Raw genomic sequence first — 18,481 nt, forward strand, 5'->3', positions numbered from 1 at the left:
AGTGTTAAAAGTAGGTCACGTGTCCACTTCTCCGTGCCCACACCTACTCACTGCCCGCTCTGTCACACGGCCTCGCACGACCGGTCATGTTTTAAATGTAAGTCCTGTGCCCGCCCTCGAGCGCTCACACATACTAACTAACATTTTCGCCCCGACGCCGACATCGCGCCTCACACTTTATGTTCCCCGTCTAAAGCCACCGGGACACTGTGTGTAAAACGGCCAGCTATCGCTGCGTGCGATCCGCCGTATCTAAGCACCAAGAGCGCGCGCGCCGCGCCCGCCCCTCCGTTTCGAGCTCTCGAGCCCGCGATGCGCGGCGATCGGAGCCCGGAGGCCATTCTGCCCCTGGCTGCACACGCAAAAGCGTGGGAAGCTATTCCAGGCGCATCAGAACGGGTGCTAAGCACAGTAAAACAGGGCTATACTCTGCAGTTCGCTCGCCGCCCTCCGCGCTTTCAAGCGCGTATCGAGACCAGAGTGAATGGGGAAGTAGCACATCTACTTCGAGCAGAAATAGCTACACTTCTGTGCAAAAGGGCTATAGAACCGGTTTCCCCTTCCATGAGCGAGTCGGGCTTTTACAGCCGTTATTTCCTCGTTCCCAAGAAGGACGGAGCTCTCAGACCAATTTTGGATCTGAGACGTTTGAACAAGGCTCTTATGAGAAGACCGTTCAAAATGCTCACAACCAGACAAATTCTCGCGCAAATTCGCCCGAGGGACTGGTTTATATCTCTCGATCTAAAAGACGCGTGCTTTTCAGATCCTGATAATACCCCGTCACAGGCCATTCTTGAGATTCGCCTTCGACGGTCAGGTATATCAGTACACGGCCCGCCTGTCGACACAGCGCGCGCGCTGCATTCGACGCCTGGCCGCGTCCCTCCGGCCGGGCAGCACCGTACCTCTCAAAACATTTCAGAGGTTACTGGGTTGTATGGCCTCAGCCGCAGCAGTGCTTCGGCTGGGTCTTTTACGAACGCGCCCGCTACAACGCTGGCTGAATGCCCGAGTGCCTCACAGAGCATGGGCTTCCGGCGGTATCCGCATCAGAGTGACTCAGAGCTGCGTTTCAGCTCTGAAGCCCTGGTTAGCGGCCGACTGGTACCAGCGGGGAGTGACAATGGGAGCTATCTCACACCGCAAAGTTATCTCGACGGACGCTTCCACCTCAGGCTGGGGCGCTCTGTTCGAGGGCAAACCGGCTTTTGGCCTGTGGTCAGACCGGGAAAAATGCCTCCACATAAACTGTTTGGAGATGATAGCGGTCGAGAACGCGCTCAGGCGCTTCCTCCCATTCATACGGGATCACCATGTGCTAGTCCGCTCGGACAACACGTCCGTGGTATCCTATGTGAACCGACAGGGCGGTGTCAGATCCAGGAATCTGTGCAGGCTGACAGAACGCCTTCTCGTGTGGGCTTACCGCTCGCTGCGCTCGCTGAGAGCCGCGCACGTGCCGGGCCACCTGAATGTCGGTCCAGACAGACTGTCCAGGGACAACATTCCCCCGGGAGAATGGTCTCTGCACCCCCAGACAGTCCAGTTTCTCTGGCGCCTATTCGGCAGAGCGGAAATCGACCTCTTTGCGTCGAAAGACAATGCTCAATGCCCGAAGTTTTATTCGAAGAGCGAGGACGCGCTGTCCCAGACATGGCCCAGCCTCCCACTGTATGCTTTTCCTCCGATCTCCCTGTTGCCACAGGTCATTTCGAGGATCAGAGAAACGCACCACTCAGTGCTGCTTATAGCCCCGCGATGGGAAAACCAAACTTGGTACCCAGAGCTAGTGAGGCTGTCGCACTCACCTCCATGGCCGATCCCGGTGAGAAAGGATCTCCTCTCCCAAGCCGGTGGATCGATCTGGCATCCCCATCCAGAGCGCTGGTCGCTGCATGCATGGGTGATCAACGGATACCCGTTGACCTGTCAGAAGGGGTCGTGAACACGATCACACAGTCGAGAGCCCCCTCCACGAGACGGCTCTACGCGTCTAAATGGTCGGTGTTTTCTAAATGGTGCGCGACTGGTACCAGCGGGGAGTGACAATGGGAGCTATCTCACACCGCAAAGTTATCTCGACGGACGCTTCCACCTCAGGCTGGGGCGCTCTGTTCGAGGGCAAACCGGCTTTTGGCCTGTGGTCAGACCGGGAAAAATGCCTCCACATAAACTGTTTGGAGATGATAGCGGTCGAGAACGCGCTCAGGCGCTTCCTCCCATTCATACGGGATCACCATGTGCTAGTCCGCTCGGACAACACGTCCGTGGTATCCTATGTGAACCGACAGGGCGGTGTCAGATCCAGGAATCTGTGCAGGCTGACAGAACGCCTTCTTGTGTGGGCTTACCGCTCGCTGCGCTCGCTGAGAGCCGCGCACGTGCCGGGCCACCTGAATGTCGGTCCAGACAGACTGTCCAGGGACAACATTCCCCCGGGAGAATGGTCTCTGCACCCCCAGACAGTCCAGTTTCTCTGGCGCCTATTCGGCAGAGCGGAAATCGACCTCTTTGCGTCGAAAGACAATGCTCAATGCCCGAAGTTTTATTCGAAGAGCGAGGACGCGCTGTCCCAGACATGGCCCAGCCTCCCACTGTATGCTTTTCCTCCGATCTCCCTGTTGCCACAGGTCATTTCGAGGATCAGAGAAACGCACCACTCAGTGCTGCTTATAGCCCCGCGATGGGAAAACCAAACTTGGTACCCAGAGCTAGTGAGGCTGTCGCACTCACCCCCATGGCCGATCCCGGTGAGAAAGGATCTCCTCTCCCAAGCCGGTGGATCGATCTGGCATCCCCATCCAGAGCGCTGGTCGCTGCATGCATGGGTGATCAACGGATACCCGTTGACCTGTCAGAAGGGGTCGTGAACACGATCACACAGTCGAGAGCCCCCTCCACGAGACGGCTCTACGCGTCTAAATGGTCGGTGTTTTCTAAATGGTGCGCTACTAAAAACTTGGATCCGCGCGCATGCGGGGTCCCGCGGGTGCTCTCCTTCTTACAAGAGCTGTTGGAAAAGGGCAGATCCCCTTCCACGCTCAAAGTATATGTGGCCGCTATTGCAGCGTTCGCTGAGACGACGCGCGGCCGGGCAATGGGAAGGAATGAGCTCATTATCCGCTTCCTCAGAGGAGCTAGACGGATGAATCCCCCGCGGCCCCCCTCGGTTCCCTCGTGGGATCTGTCCTTGGTCCTAGCGGCCCTAGAGGCTTTTCCCTTTGAACCGCTTGAATCCGCGGATCTAAAGTATCTGTCGCTTAAAACCGTTTTTCTGATAGCTCTGTCTTCAGTCAAACGAGTGGGTGATTTGCACGCGCTATCTGTTAGCCCTGCATGTCTTGAGTTCGGGCCGAATGACTCGAAAGTCATTCTCAGACCGAGACACGGTTACATCCCCAAAGCGATTGGAACCCCGTTTAGGGCACAAGTTATGTCCCTCTCGGCTCTGCCAGCATCCGACAGTGGGGACAGTGATAACCTCCTATGCCCTGTCCGGGCGCTGAGAGTTTACATCACGCGCTCCGCCGCTTTCAGGCGTTCAGAGCAGCTCTTTGTTTCCTTCGGCGGACGCACCAAGGGTCTTGCCGCCTCGAAACAGAGCTTGTCCAGGTGGATAGTGGACGCAATAGCAGCAGCTTATGCCTCCAGACACCTGCAGTGCCCTCTGGGCATCAGAGCCCACTCCACTAGAGGCATGGCGTCGTCGTGGGCCTGGTCCAGCGGAATTTCTAATCACGGTATTTGTATGGCGGCGGGCTGGGCCTCCCCGTCAACATTCGTGAGGTTTTATAACCTGGAAGTTCCTGCCCTACAGGCAAAAATACTGTCAGCATAAGTGACATGTATGCTCTGCCCATTTCTCGTGTGCAGACTACGTTCATATGCTGGCGCTATTCTGGTACTATACTCAGGGTGAAGTGTTTGACTCAGACCGGCTGATCCGCTCTGTTTCCTATTTCCCGTTACGCGCTGTTGTCGGTGCTGGCCCGCGCTGCTGGCCGCCCGTATTATTCTCTGTCGCGCGGGAATTTTTCCCTTCATGTGAGACCGACTATGTCGTTTTTCTCCTACCCTTATGAGTGCTTATGTACTGTATGGGCTCGCTCTGCCGGCCCTACTGTTTGTACTGTTATATGTTTATAGACCGGCCGCACCGCTCTATTTCATATGCTGCATGAAGTGCCTGTACTGCGCTGGCCCGTCTCTCCGACCGGCCACATTTCCCAGCAGAGTGTTTTCCCCGGTTTCCCTGGGATTCATGGGCTGGATGCTCGGCGCACACGGCGTTGACAAAGGGTTCCCGATGCGTAAGCTAACCTTACGCAATACGAGAGACCTCTCGTAAGAGAACGTACTCGGTTACTAATGTAACCTCGGTTCTCTCTAGAAGAGGGAACGAGTATTGCGTAACCTGCCGTGTCGCGCCACGAGCTTTTGCGCTTCAGACTGCGAAAACCAGAATTTTAGCCTATGAGCGCTGAATATATACATGCTGGCCACACCCATTCTGACGGTTAGAAGGGTGTGGAGGGCGCGAAGCGCCCTCATTGGTTGCCGCGTTCAGAGCGCTCACCGATAGGCTTAAGCAGTTGCCGCCGAGCAGCCAATGAGCACGCTTATACAGCCTGCCTAGGTCTGTCGGCTGCTGCACTGCGTTGACAATGTATACAAAATTAAGGATAATTTTTTGGCTTCAGATCTCGAAGAAAGAAGACTTTCCCGATGCGTAAGCTAACCTTACGCAATACTCGTTCCCTCTTCTAGAGAGAACCGAGGTTACATTAGTAACCGAGTACGTTTTCTTTTGAACTTGGACTAAAGTATAAAGAAATACAGTGCTTAGTTCAAGGAGTTCAGTAAAGTTATTCACAGATCCGATCTTCCCAGATCAATAAATCATGAGCTAAACGTTGTTAAAACTCAAATGACACCTATTTCCAATCATAGATGACGAGCTACTGTCATGGCAGGTCAAAAAGTGAAGCGAGGATTCAAGTGCAGATAAGGATTTTTATTAAATAAATAAATAAACAAAACAAAACTACAAACAAAAACCTCCCCATGGGGGAAAAACATCTTGGGTTACGTCTGTAACCCTTGTTCCCTGAGAAGGGAACGAGACACTGCGTCGTTGTAAAACGACACTTTGGGGACGCTCCCTTAGCGTGCGCCTCTGAAGTATGAATGAAACTAATCCAATCCTGATTGGTGTTGCGTCATGACGTAACATGTGACGGCATAACCGGATGCATAAAAGTGACGCTGGCACACACACACATTAGCCTCGCGATGAAACAAGCCGCTCCTAGGCATCGAGGGGCGTGGCAAGACGACGCAGTGTCTCGTTCCCTTCTCAGGGAACAAGGGTTACAGACGTAACCCGAGACGTTCTCTTTCGTTAGGGAACTCGAACTGCATCGTTGTAAAACGACACTTTGGGGAATGAATGCCCACTAGGCCACACACTGAAAAAGGCCTGCCCTAGAGTGAAACTGATCTCAGACACTCAGATACGAATAGAGTATACGTGCGCCAGGCGTACAAGGGAGGTGCAGACTATAAACCTGATAAAAGTGTGCGGGGTAGCCCAACCGGCTACCTCACAGATCTTCTGGAGGGGCGCTCCCGAGGGCCCTAGAGGACTCAATGCCTCTAGTAGAATGAACCCTTACGGTCAAAGGTGAAGGCAAATTGCGCACCCAAAACACACTACAGTAAGTCCGACCCCCTAAAAGAAGAGGACCTTTCAATGTAAATACTTGGAACTCTGACTGCCAGAGCAAGGAACCTCTCTTCTTCTGCCGACACATGTGGTGGAGGATGAAATGCTTGCAGGACCATGGACCTAGCCATGTTAGATTGGACTTAAGGCACAAAGCTGGTTCTCAGATGCAGGATGGCCATAACTCCGCCAAGGGTAAACCCCAAGCAAGCTGGTACTAATGCCAGGGCTTGGGAGATCTCCCAGTCTCTTTAAAAGAAGTAGCAAAGAGAAAGGGTATCTTGAACGTGAGGTCCTAGGCAAAGCCGACTGAAGGGATTCGAAAGGAGCCAGGGATAGGCCTTCGAGAACCACCGCCAGGTACCAGGAAGGAACCCTGGACCTGACTGTCAGTCTCATCCTCTATGTACCAAGGAGAAATAGTATGACCAGTTGGTGCCTCCCCAAAAGGCCCAATATTCAGTGGTGCATTGAACGCCGCAATGGCCTCCATGTGCACCATACTGTACATGTGGACGGGGAGAGATTCGCAGATAACGATCTTGAAGAAACTCAGAACTGAAGCCACTGGGCAGTTAAATGGGCCTAACTCATGTTCTCTATACCAAGTGGAAAAACATTCCACTTAAGGTCATATAATCTCCTAGTAGATGGAACCCTAGAGATAAGTATGGTTCCGTGCACCCCAAATGATAGAACAGCATCTAGGTACTGAGCCCCCTCAGAGGCCAGAGCCACAAATTCCACAGCTCTGGGCGAGGATGGAATATAGTGCCCTCCATCTGAGATAACAGATCCCTCCTCAGAGGAATCTGCCATGGCGGAGCTATCAGGAATGAAATTAAGTCCGAAAACCATACTCGGGCCGGCCAAAACGGGGCTACCAGAAGAAGACTGATGCCCTCCTGACGGACCCTCTCCAGGACTCCCGGGAGCAGAGCGATCGGGGAAAAGCATACAGGCAAAGCCTTGGCCAGGCCTGTACCATGGCAAGTGAGGGAGAACCAAAGTGGACAGTGGGACGTCCCTCGAGACGCAAACAGATCCACTTCCATTGGTCCAAACCTCTGCCATATCAGCTCCACCACCTCTGGATGGAGTCTCCATTCCCCGGGCCTCAGCCCCTGCCTCGACAGGATATCTGCTCCCTGATTCTGAACCCCCGGGACATATATTGCTCTTATAGATAATATTTTCCCTTGGGACCATAAAATAATCTGATACGCCAATCTGGAAAGAGGGCGCGATCTGAGTCCCCCTTGTCGGTTCAGATACGCTACCACTGATGTATTGTCCGAACGTATCAAGACGTGGTAACCTTTGATGTCTGGGAGGAAGCTCCTCAGAGCCCTGAACAGAGCCAAAATTTCTAGGCAATTTATATGCCAAGAACAAAGCGGCCGATAACCGCGCCCCAGCCTGTGATGGACGCGTCTGTCGAAATGGTATTCCGGTGACATGACGCCCCTAATACTGGCCCTTGGGACAAGAACCAAGGTTTCTTCCATATTAACCCTCTGGGGTCTGGGGTGTTTTTGGGGTCCTTGAGATGTTCTGACATGCCCTGACATTTGTGCTTTTTTCAGTTGCTTATAAACATATTAATGGCAAAGGTGTAAATTCACTCTATATAGCACAAACAGGACTTCCATAATATGTGAGCCACATGTATGTACATGTTTTCATTTTTGAGAGAATAATGTTTATGCATGGTTATCGAAAAAACAAAAAATGAAAGTTTCTGAAATAAGGCCACAAAACACATACTAAATATGTGGCAATAAGACTTTTGACTAATGGATTTCATCGCCTAGTGTTTTTTCTTCAAAATGATATGAAAATCATCCTGCCTAATCATTCACAAAAAAACGATACATTGATTTTAGTTTTGTGAAACACTTTTAGTTTGGAAAGCCAATATGCGGATGGGGCGTAAACGCTCCAACAGCATCATGCATATGTAGTAGTTCACACCTGGTGAGACTACGTCCCTGCATACTTAATGAGCCATTCATTCAGGTGTGTCACTATAGCTAACTTAAATATACAAGCTTCATAAAAATGATCATTCTAGGAGAAAATTTCAGATGGCATTTAGAGGCTTTTGCATCTGAACTCTTCATATATACACACACACATATATATATATGCATGCACATACATACTTTATAATCTTTTCAAAACTAGTCAACGTCTTTCAAAACTAAAGTATACATTTTATCATACGTATTTCAAAGTAAAGGATTCATTAGTTAGTTGATGACTTTATTTTTGACAAAACACATACAGTATATATTCCTCATCTCAGTATAGCAACATAGTTTGCTAAAAGCTGTTCATTCAATACAGCAGTATTTGAAAATCGATCATATTTTGTAAAATTACATTTATATTTGCATTTATGTCAAAACCTAGACACTTTTAAACATCAAAAGGACATGTATTAATATGTATTCGTGTCAAAATGACAAATAAACAGATTTTCCTATTCAATTTTGCATGGAAACGCTTCCAAGACGCTTGCGTGTCGCGTGAAAAATAGGCGTCGGTTCTATTTCTAGAATGCACGCGTTTTCCACGCGGCTCGTGCCGCGCCTGAGACGCGCGTCTCACACAGGCAGTGTGCAAACTCTAAACTGTTAACATGGATGGGAGCCGAAATAAAAACGGACACGCCACGCAGCTGAGACGCTTACGCCACGCATCCAGTGTTTCACCGGCCTTATCCAGCGGATGTGGGCGTTTCACAGGTTTGTATGGATCGCCTCACATTTGCGTTTGAATAGCGCGGTCTCCGTAGGCGGAGTCACATTAAAACTTAATTAGCTGAGATGAGAACGACTGACATCTCTCTCTTTACATACATATTATATAAACTGTGAATATTTGTTTTTTATAAAAATTACTTAATTTGAAAGAAGAGAATTCAAGCTTCATGCCTGTGTGACTGTATGCCTGTTTGACTGAGTATTCGCTGAGTTACAGTTCATTTTCGGACGCGTTTCAGAATTGACTTCACTGACGGAGAGTAGGCAGAACTCGCATCATGTTTATTTTTCTTTATTTGTCGAAAAGCACAACACTTTGTTTTTATTATGAGCATACACAAAAAAATACACACTAAACAGGATCGATTGATGTATAACACAAGCATATAAGATAAAAATTAATTTTTTTTTTTTTTTTTTTTTTGCACTCATACGGAAAAAAACGAGCCTATCGCGCCGGCGCGATAGCCGACCTCAGGGGGTTAATAGGGAACAAAGGCATCTGCGTGTAACCTTTATTATACAGAACGGATTCCCCTTGGGGGAAAAACCCCTTGGCTTTGAGCCACCACTGAAGGGGCCTCATGTGAAGAAGGCCCAAAGGAATTATGTTGGATGCCGCTGCCATGAAGCCCAGCAGTCTTTGAAATTGCTTTACAATGATGGCCTGGCCTAGCTTTATCCCTGACACCATGGTCAGGATGGATTCGATACGTGCGGGAGACATACGTGCCTGCATCGTAACCGAATTCCATACCACGCCCAGAAAAATTGTTTTCTGAGCTGGTTCTAACACACTTTTCTTAGTGTTGAGTCTCAACCCCAATTTCTGAATATGGCCAAGAACGACATCTCGATGCCGAACTTCCATTTCTCGAGACTGGGCCAATATGAGCCAGTCATCGATATAATTCAGAATACGGATGCCCTGAAGCCTCAGTGGAGCCAGAGCTGCATCCATACACTTAGTGAACGTGCGGGGAGAGAGTGCTAGGCCGAACGGAAAAACACGATATTGGCACGCTTCGCCCCCGAAAGCGAACCTCAGGAACATGTGACATGGAAGGATGGAGACATGAAAATAGGCATCTTTTAGATCAATCGTGACAAACCAATCCTCGGATCTGATTTGATTCACGATGATGGGAATAGTGAGCATCTTGAACCTGAATCTCCTCAGAGAACGATTCAACTGCCTCCAATCTAAAATCGGCCTCAGCCCGCCATCCTTCTTTGGAACTATAAAGTACCGGCTGTAAAACCCGGACTCCCTGTCTGGTAGGGGAACAATTTCTATGGCCCCTTTGACCGTAGAGTTTGTACCTCTTGTTCCATAATCCGAGCCTGTTCTGGAACCACTGCAGTCGGTATCACCCCAGTAAACTTGGGAGGTCGGTGCCCGAACTGCAGTCTGTACCCATATTTTATAATATTCAGGACCCATATAGATATATTCGGAAGGTGTTGCCATTCTTCTACAAAATCTACTAAGGGAACCAGCCGCTCGAGACTGACCTCGGGTGATTTTCGAGCACTATTCTCGAAAGGGAGGACTGACAGGAAAAAGTCGAGAAAGATTTTGTGACCATAGTCGGTGCCCTGTTGCAAGCTTTTGGGGCGAATGCCACGGTGTGCGTTTGCTGGAAATCCTGAGGGCTCCCCCAGAGGGGAGGCTCTTTCAGTTTCGTTCTCGACACCCTGAAGCGGAGGACCGGCAGGGAATAATCGAAAACAGTTTCCGATATGCGGACACGAACACTGCCTGGCCGCAAGCCTTTTGGGCGGGCACTACAGTGTGCATTCGCTGAAAACCAATGCGTCCCGAAGCGCACTTGACGCTGGATACAAACATCGATTTCCTGAGGGCTCCGCGGAGGAGCGATTCTCGCTCATCCCTCCACGGGGGGGACAGCCATCTTCGTCTCGTTTTCGATACCCTGACGCAGAGGACCGGCAGGGAAAAAAATCGAAACCGATTTTCAACGTTCGCTGCTCATCATTTTAATTCCTCAGAATTAAATGCAGCCAAAAACACTGGATAAGTGAAACACGGTCTAGATGGTAGGCTGAATTAAAATATCTAACTTCTTAAAGTCAGATAATATATTCCATCATTTCAATTCCATCATTTTAATTCAAGAATTAAATGCAGCCATAATCACCAGACAATACTGTTTTAATATTTATTTACGGTCTCGTAATCTACACGCTGCCTCGGCAAACGCGAGTTTCGAGCTGTTACAATATATTTGGCTTTCATCCCTCGAGAAGAAAGTCCTCAGGTGCGAGGTTGAAACATCCGACAGCGCACGGATGCACGCGCGCCGAGATATTTCTCAATGAACACTGCCAGCACCCTCAGGAGCTGACTGTGAATGCCTCGCACCCAAACAGTATTATTTCACAGATCGCGTGTGTCCCTTTTATTGCAGACTCGTAATCTACGCGCTGCCTCGGCAAACGCGAGATTCGAATCGTTCACAATATATTTTGGCTTTCATCTCTCGAGAAGAAAGTCAACGGGCGCGAGGCTGAAACACCCGAAACGCATGGCTGTGTGCGTCGAGATATTTCTCAATGAACACAGCTCGCACCCACAGAATCTTCATTGAAGAGTAGACCCGTAATCTACTCGCTGCTCGGCAAATGCGAGATCCGAGCCACTATAGATTCTGTATTGCAATGCAGACCTTTAATCTATGCGCTGCCTCAGCAAATGCAAGATCCCAGTCACAGAATCTTTATTGCAGAGTAGACCCGTAATCTAGGCGCTGCCTCGGCAAACGCGAGATCCGAGCCACTAGATTTTTATATTGCAATGCAGACCTTATTTGGGGCAATTCTTATGGGACAAACAACACCAAATAGGACAGACAGTTTGACACAGAGCACTTGCTGAAGAGCAAAAAGATAACTCTGTTGTGTGCCGGCGTCCCTTTGTAGCTTCCGTGTATACCGTCACACGTTACGTCATGACGCAACACCAATCAAGATTGGCTTAGTTTCATTCATGCTTCAGAGCTACGCTAAGGGCGCTCCCTAAAGTGTCTTATCGACGCAGTTCGAGTTCCCTTGAAAGGGAACTGTTATGACAGAGAAGTTGGTTCTTAATTGACATGGGATTCATCCTTTGGCAGGAATCCTTTTTTACATCTCGAAGACCAGGAAGCAGCTCAGGGGGAATTTTCCCTGCACTATCCAAACATTTGTTTGTTTTTTGTTAATTTCCAGCCTGACCATTTCAAACATACCATTAGAAAGCTAATTGACATTGTAAGAAGTCTAAGTTCCTAATTGTAACTATTACCTATTTGGCCCATCTGCTAGTGAATTGCTGAATTAGTAAGTCAATTGCTGCAGCTCCAGTGATTAATTCGATATGTTAAAGAGATACTCCACTTTTTTTGGAAATAGGCTCATTTTACAACTCCCCCAGAGTTAAACAGTTGAGTTTTACCGTTTTCGAATCCATTTAGCCGATCTCCTAGCCTGACTACGTCAGACTTCGTACTTCCGCTCAATTTCATTTCGCTTCTGTACTCAGTCTGAGACAGCTTCAGAGCTTTCTGTTTGCCACCGGTCTGGAAACAGCCGGGCCAATCAACGAACAGAGGGCGGGCTGAGAGCCGTGACGTACACGCTGATTGTACCTTGGATGCGTAGATTTACTTAACTTAACCTGCAAAAGTCGTTCACAGCCATGTTCACTCCGGTATTTCGCTCGATGGTTTTGTTTTCGCATCATACATGTGTTTACAGTGAAAGTTAAATGCGGCCGAGCATGCGCATAACACACGCCATAACCAAACGTTATGTGATTGGCTTACGGGTAACCAATGATTTTAAACTTCAGACAAGCGCCCCCTAGCAAGAGAGAAAACACTTCTCTGTTATGCCATTCCAGACTCTGTCTACGAAGCAAAGTGAAGTAGCAGAGTCTGGTATTACCAGGCTACCGATCTCCGGGTCTGGCGGTACCACTTTTAGCATAGCTTAGCATAGATCATTGAATCGGACAGGACCATTAGCATCTCTCTCAAAAAAATGACCAAAGAGTTTCGATATTTTTCCTATTTAAAACTTGACTCTTCTGTAGTTACATTGTGTACTAAGACCGACGGAAAATGTAAAGTTGCGATTTTCTAGGCTGATATGGCTAGGAACTATATTCTCATTCCTGCGTAATAATCAAGAAACATGGGTGCAGCAGGCGTAATGATATGACGCAGCGCCTGAAAATAGGTCTAATAGGTTAGACAAACTTAGTTCCAGTCACGTTGGAAGTTACGAGCTGGGGACTATTTTCAGGCGCTGCGTCATATCATTACGCCTGCTGGATCAAACTCTTTGGTCATTTTTTTGAGAGAGATGCTAATGGTCCTGTCTGATTCAATGATCTATGCTAAGCTATGCTAAAAGTTAATCCGCCAGACCCGGAGTTCGGCTGAATGGATTAGAAAACGGTAAAACTCAACTGTTTAACTCTGGGGGAGTTGTAAAATTAGCCTATTTCCAAAAAAAGTGGAGTATCGGGTAATAATTAGGGCTGTCACTTTACGTTCGAAAATCGATTGCACAATCGATCGGACTAACCAACGCAAGTTTCGAAAACGAAAATAGGGAATCGATTTTAACGGTCTTTTCTCGGAGCGCGTCCAGCTCGTCATGTTATGCCCGCAGCGAACGCGCGTCATTTGCAACTGCAGGCTCTGACAAACACGCATAACAGCAAATTATCCTTTTGCATAATGTGTCTCTTTTTACTACAAAACTGTGAATTTTCCCGGTATTCAGACAGTTTCATGCATTCAGATACAGATTCGGGCTACGGTCTACAAACGCCTACGTAGGCGAAATTTGTTTGACATTTCTAATCGTAAACACAGCCTTGTTGAAGACTGAGGTAATGTTTTTCATATATGCTGCTATGGCAGTCCACTCTGCTTATTGCTTTTCGAGAATGTTGCACTAGTCATTGTGCGCGAAACTTCACGCCAATAAATCATCAGAAATATTGCTGACTTGAGCGCGTCAGGCGCGGCGCACCCTCTTAACGTTCGTCTTAATGCCTGTTAGTTGTCCGTGGATTTGCCCATATTTGGCATTTTATTTTTCAATTTTCGATTTTACAATCGATTCAATGAACACTTATGTCTCAAAAATCGAACAGGATTTTTTAACAAAAGTGACAGCCCTAGTAATAATTTCATTTCACAACCTCCATTCATTATTGAATAGCTTGCGGACCTTTTATGACTAAAAGTGAACTTTGATTGTTATTTAATCTTTGCTCAAAATCAATTTTGTGTAAATGTGTGGAGTGATCAGAGGGACAGTTGAAACGCATCGACTGAACCCACAGTAGATTAATGTATCAGATGCTGTCAAATCACACACGTCAAGGCACTGATGGAGGTTATAACTGCATATGACACCACAATTAATAACTGAAGAAGAGTAAATGTGTGTGTTGCACACTTACTAAGTGAATGTTATTATTATTATTATTATTTACAGCTGTAGAGATGAACTGGTTTTAATTGTTCAATATTTAGTAGTCAAAAATGTCATGTCAAAAAAAAAATGTCATAAAAATTTGAAGCTTGGGAGCACAAAATTAAGTTTGGTCTTATTTTAAAGAAGACCCTTGGAAGATTGTTGCTGAAGTAAAAAAAAAATGTGTAAAAAGTAAAATAAATTTAAAAAAGTTATATAGGTTTAAGTTAATGATAATAATTTATGAACATTATTTTATATAAAATATATATTTTATGAAACACGTTGAACTCTAAAACGGCTAGAAAATCAAACCCACACATCTAAACAAGTTGTGTTCCAAATTAGAGGTTGATATCTCAAAAAATTAGCTTTCCGTAATATTTTGTTTGGGGGCAGTTACACATTTTCCCCATTTGATGCCAGCAAAACTCCACTGGTTATTTGCAGTTGAGTTTTTCTCTCTAAAATATTACAAGCACACACACGCACATACACACACACATTTTTTTTATAACACAAATTCCAACCAGACTCCGACATCCATACCAACACACCCACACAATTATCGTTGCATAATTTATCCAACTGGCTCTATAATATACGGAAGCCCTGAACCACAACGTAAAGAAATAAAAAAAATAAAAAATCTGTAAAAATTAAATACAATAAATTGTAAAATTAAGAGAATAAAGTCAAAATATTTCGAGATTAAAGTCGAAATGTTTCAACTTTATTCTCATATATATTTTTAGCTATTACATTTGTGTTGCGGTTATGAGTTTTTTTTTTTGCCCTATGAGAGTTTGAGAACCCCTGGCCTATAGCAACGAGCTGTATCACCCAGTTTATTCCACTCTTGGATTACGGCAGAGGTGTGTGTGTGTGTGTGTGTGTGTCAGATTATTAGGATCGTTTCGTTGATAAATGTTTATGTATAATTATTTGGTTATCTAACAATCGTGTATTTTGAATGTGGCTAGTGTCGCGTGATGAATGCCGTGTGTAGCCTATAGCAACGACCTGTATCACCCAGTCTATTCCACTCTTGGATTATGGCAGAGGTATGTGTGTGTGTGTGTGTGTGTGTGTGTTTGTGTGTCAGATTGTTAGGATCGTGTCGTTGATAAATGTTTATGTATAATTATTTGGTTATCTAACAATCGTGTATTTTGAATGTTTATGACGCTGTATGGGATTTGTGTTATAAGTAGTTTAATTTGGTTTGTATTTCAGATTTGAATATGGTTTGTTTATTTATGTTTTGTTTTTATTTGACAGATCTTTCTTTTGGAGTTCTATGTGGACCTCTGACGTCTAGGCCCTGCTGTTTTGCTTATGATTTATTTCTGTTATGCAAATCTTACATTTATGGTTATACTGATTTTTCTGTTTTGAATTGATTTCTTTTTGATGTTTGTAATTGATTTTACTATGCGAGTTTGGTTTAGACCAACCGCTAAGGTTTATGTGATGTGAAAGGAGGTTTAATTCATATCCCCTGTGTTTTAGGAGCCAGCCGGTGTGGGAGTACTATCCTCTGGGGTCATCTGGGCCTTTTTCTCTCTTCACTGCATGTGGCATGAGATTTCCTGCACTGCATGGGTATTGATTTGGGCGTGTAGTGTGGTTTGTATTATTCACTACACTTTTCTTTAGAAGTGGTTGGTTAATGATCTTGAGAACCGTGCACGTGTGGTGTGTGCTCTTAGGGCTGCGGGTCCGTGGCCCAGTGACTCTTCCTCTTCTTCCCACAGGCTTGGTTACTCCTGCTTTAAGACTAGTGGATTGTGATTTTAATAATTGACCTAATGTCTATATTTATTAAATTGTGAGCCTTCTTTTATAGTATTCAGCATTAAAGTTGATTGTTGATTCAGAGTTTTATGACTCCTGTGCAATAGAAGATTTGAGCTTGCAAGTCACGTCTTCATTCTTCCATTCAGTACTGTCTATTTGAACTTGTGTTGCTGTGAAGTTATTTCCGTGGGTATTCAACCCCGGTGGCGTAATCGGGATCAAGTGTGACCTCACGCCATGGTTACATATAGACTGGGTTTTTGCAGTAACTGCCAAAGGTTGTATCATTTTTAGCCATGATATCAGCTATAAATGATGTGATTTGACTTACTGTTTTCCAAAAAATAATCATGTTTATTATATGCAGTTAATGTTGACTTTTTATATTTTCTTTATCAAGCTATCACTGAAGAACATGTTCACCTCGTGCTGCATGAGTGTGGTGGGGTGCAAGGTCTGCATTTGGATGGAGAACTCAAGGCAGTGTCCTAAATGCAGATCTGAAGATGTTGTAATCACAGAAGTTGCAGGCCTATCCAATGTGCTTGAAGTCACTAAGAGTTTTGTGTAAAACAGTATTAATTTTTTTCTCCACTTCCTGCAGTAATATTTGTTCAGTTAATAAGGTTCAAGCAGGGTATGTGATAGACATCTTCAAAAGTTTAAAAACATTGCAGTTTTATTTGCATGTGTTGTGAGAACAGAATTAAGTTTTTGCAGATTTAATTTTCCATTGTACTGACTGACCTACAAATCTGGTTTGGTGAAGCATTAAAGATCTAGGCGGAATCAATTTCTCAATAATAAATAATAATAATATATGCTGGCTTTCTCAAGCCAACATAATAAAGAAAACTCAGAGAAACATCGACCAATTCAGTATGTAATAAAATTGTATTAGTTTTATAATAAAAAAGAAATAACCACAACACACACACATATAATTCAGATTTCCTACTCACAAATCAAATATATTTATCATTAACCAAACATGTCTAACAAATTAAGCTAGTAACATTACCTTATTTAAAACTAAATTTTGCATCTCGGAGTGATATATTGCTGATCACAAAATGATACAATACCTAATGGTCTATAGTCCGTTAAGTCAGCAGGCAGCTTTGCCACATCAAATTCTTTGGTTTTAATGACATTCAAAGAAAACAGGTGCTCATCAAAATATTTTACTTTTAAAACTCTCAGGAACATAAGTGCACATTCACTTTCATTTTGGGGGATTATGTTTATAACTTCACCAAATAAAGGTTCTCCCCTTTCTTCTGCTTTTAAAGGCAGAATGCATCCTGTCCTGTATGATGTCCTCAAGAAATTGATATTATTGATCACATGAATTGAACTGGTGTAAGTGAGAGTCTCAAAATGAGAGTCTGTCTTCAGTTTGTCAAGCAATCTGTCGCCCTTGTACAAAGATGCAATCATAAATGGGAAAGCTCTGGGTACAGGCATTTCAAAATTGAATGGTGAACTCAATTTCCAGTGGTACATTTGCTGAATCTGATGTTTATGAGCCAGAGTCTCTGAAATATTTCTGAAGTTGCACACTACTTGGGCCTGTTGCTTAATGTTTCGATTCAAACCTCACGCACCACAACTTGGAAAGAGGTCCAAATAAAGTCATAATACTCGGGTAATGTGTCGTAAAATGGTGTTTAGGAATTAGATTGCTGTCAGGATAAAGACATTTGAATTGTGTGGTGATCTATTATCAGTTGTTTAAGATAGACAGCAAGCCCTTTTGTCACAACAGGTCCAAAATGATGTCACAAATTTCCCTCAACAACAGGTAAAGATGCCAATGTGGGCTGTTCGGATCAATTAAATCGCCCATCAGAAAAGGCAACACTAGCAGTAAACCCCACATCTGTGATGCAGTTTGCTTAATAGCATTTTCAGACGTCTTCAGATTAACAATTACACTGAGTTTATTTTTTAGCCATAGCCAAACCCTGCTACTCTTTTGTCACAAGGTGACCAAATGGAGGCGGAACTAAGTTCCGCGGAAGTTGTGTTCCCCCCGGGACCGTGGCATGGTAACACCAGGACGGTTCCGGTTATGCGTTCAGTCACCATGACGATGGGGATAATGACCGATGCACATCAGGTGTGGGGGATTTATGCTGAGGCTGGATAGACAAATGGAGTGTATAAAAGAAACGGAAAGAAACAGTTTGGTGTGGTTCTCCCCCGAGAGAAGTCGTTTATTTTGTAGTGGTGTTGCTGATTCACGGAGGCTTTTGGAGAGCGTTACGAGGGCTCGGCTGTATTAAGAGTGCAACGCCGATTGAGCGAACATGAGTTGTGGACGTCGAAGGTTGGAAAACGAGTGAGTTATGGAGAGTGAGTGAAGACTGGAGAAGGCCATCATCATTGGAAGGGAGATAAGTAGTATGATATCGTATCTTATGGAATGTATGCACCTGCACTGAATACGAAGTCATGAAGTGTATTGATCATGAGTGTAATTGTCACTGAGAGTGGTTGGACTGAGCGATCATTGAATTCTTGTCTCTATCCGTTTGAGTGTGAGTTGAGTGCTGAGGAAGTTTTGTCCACCGTGCCAGTAAGGAGGCATCCGGATCCCCTCGCTATTTGATGAGAACTGATTCAGTACGACAGTGGAGGGTCTGATCGTCGGGTGAGTGCTGGCCTTATTGCACTGAGAGAGGAA

This window comes from Squalius cephalus (genome assembly GCF_949319135.1).
Source record: "Squalius cephalus genome assembly, chromosome: 4".
Lineage (NCBI taxonomy): Eukaryota > Metazoa > Chordata > Actinopteri > Cypriniformes > Leuciscidae > Squalius > Squalius cephalus.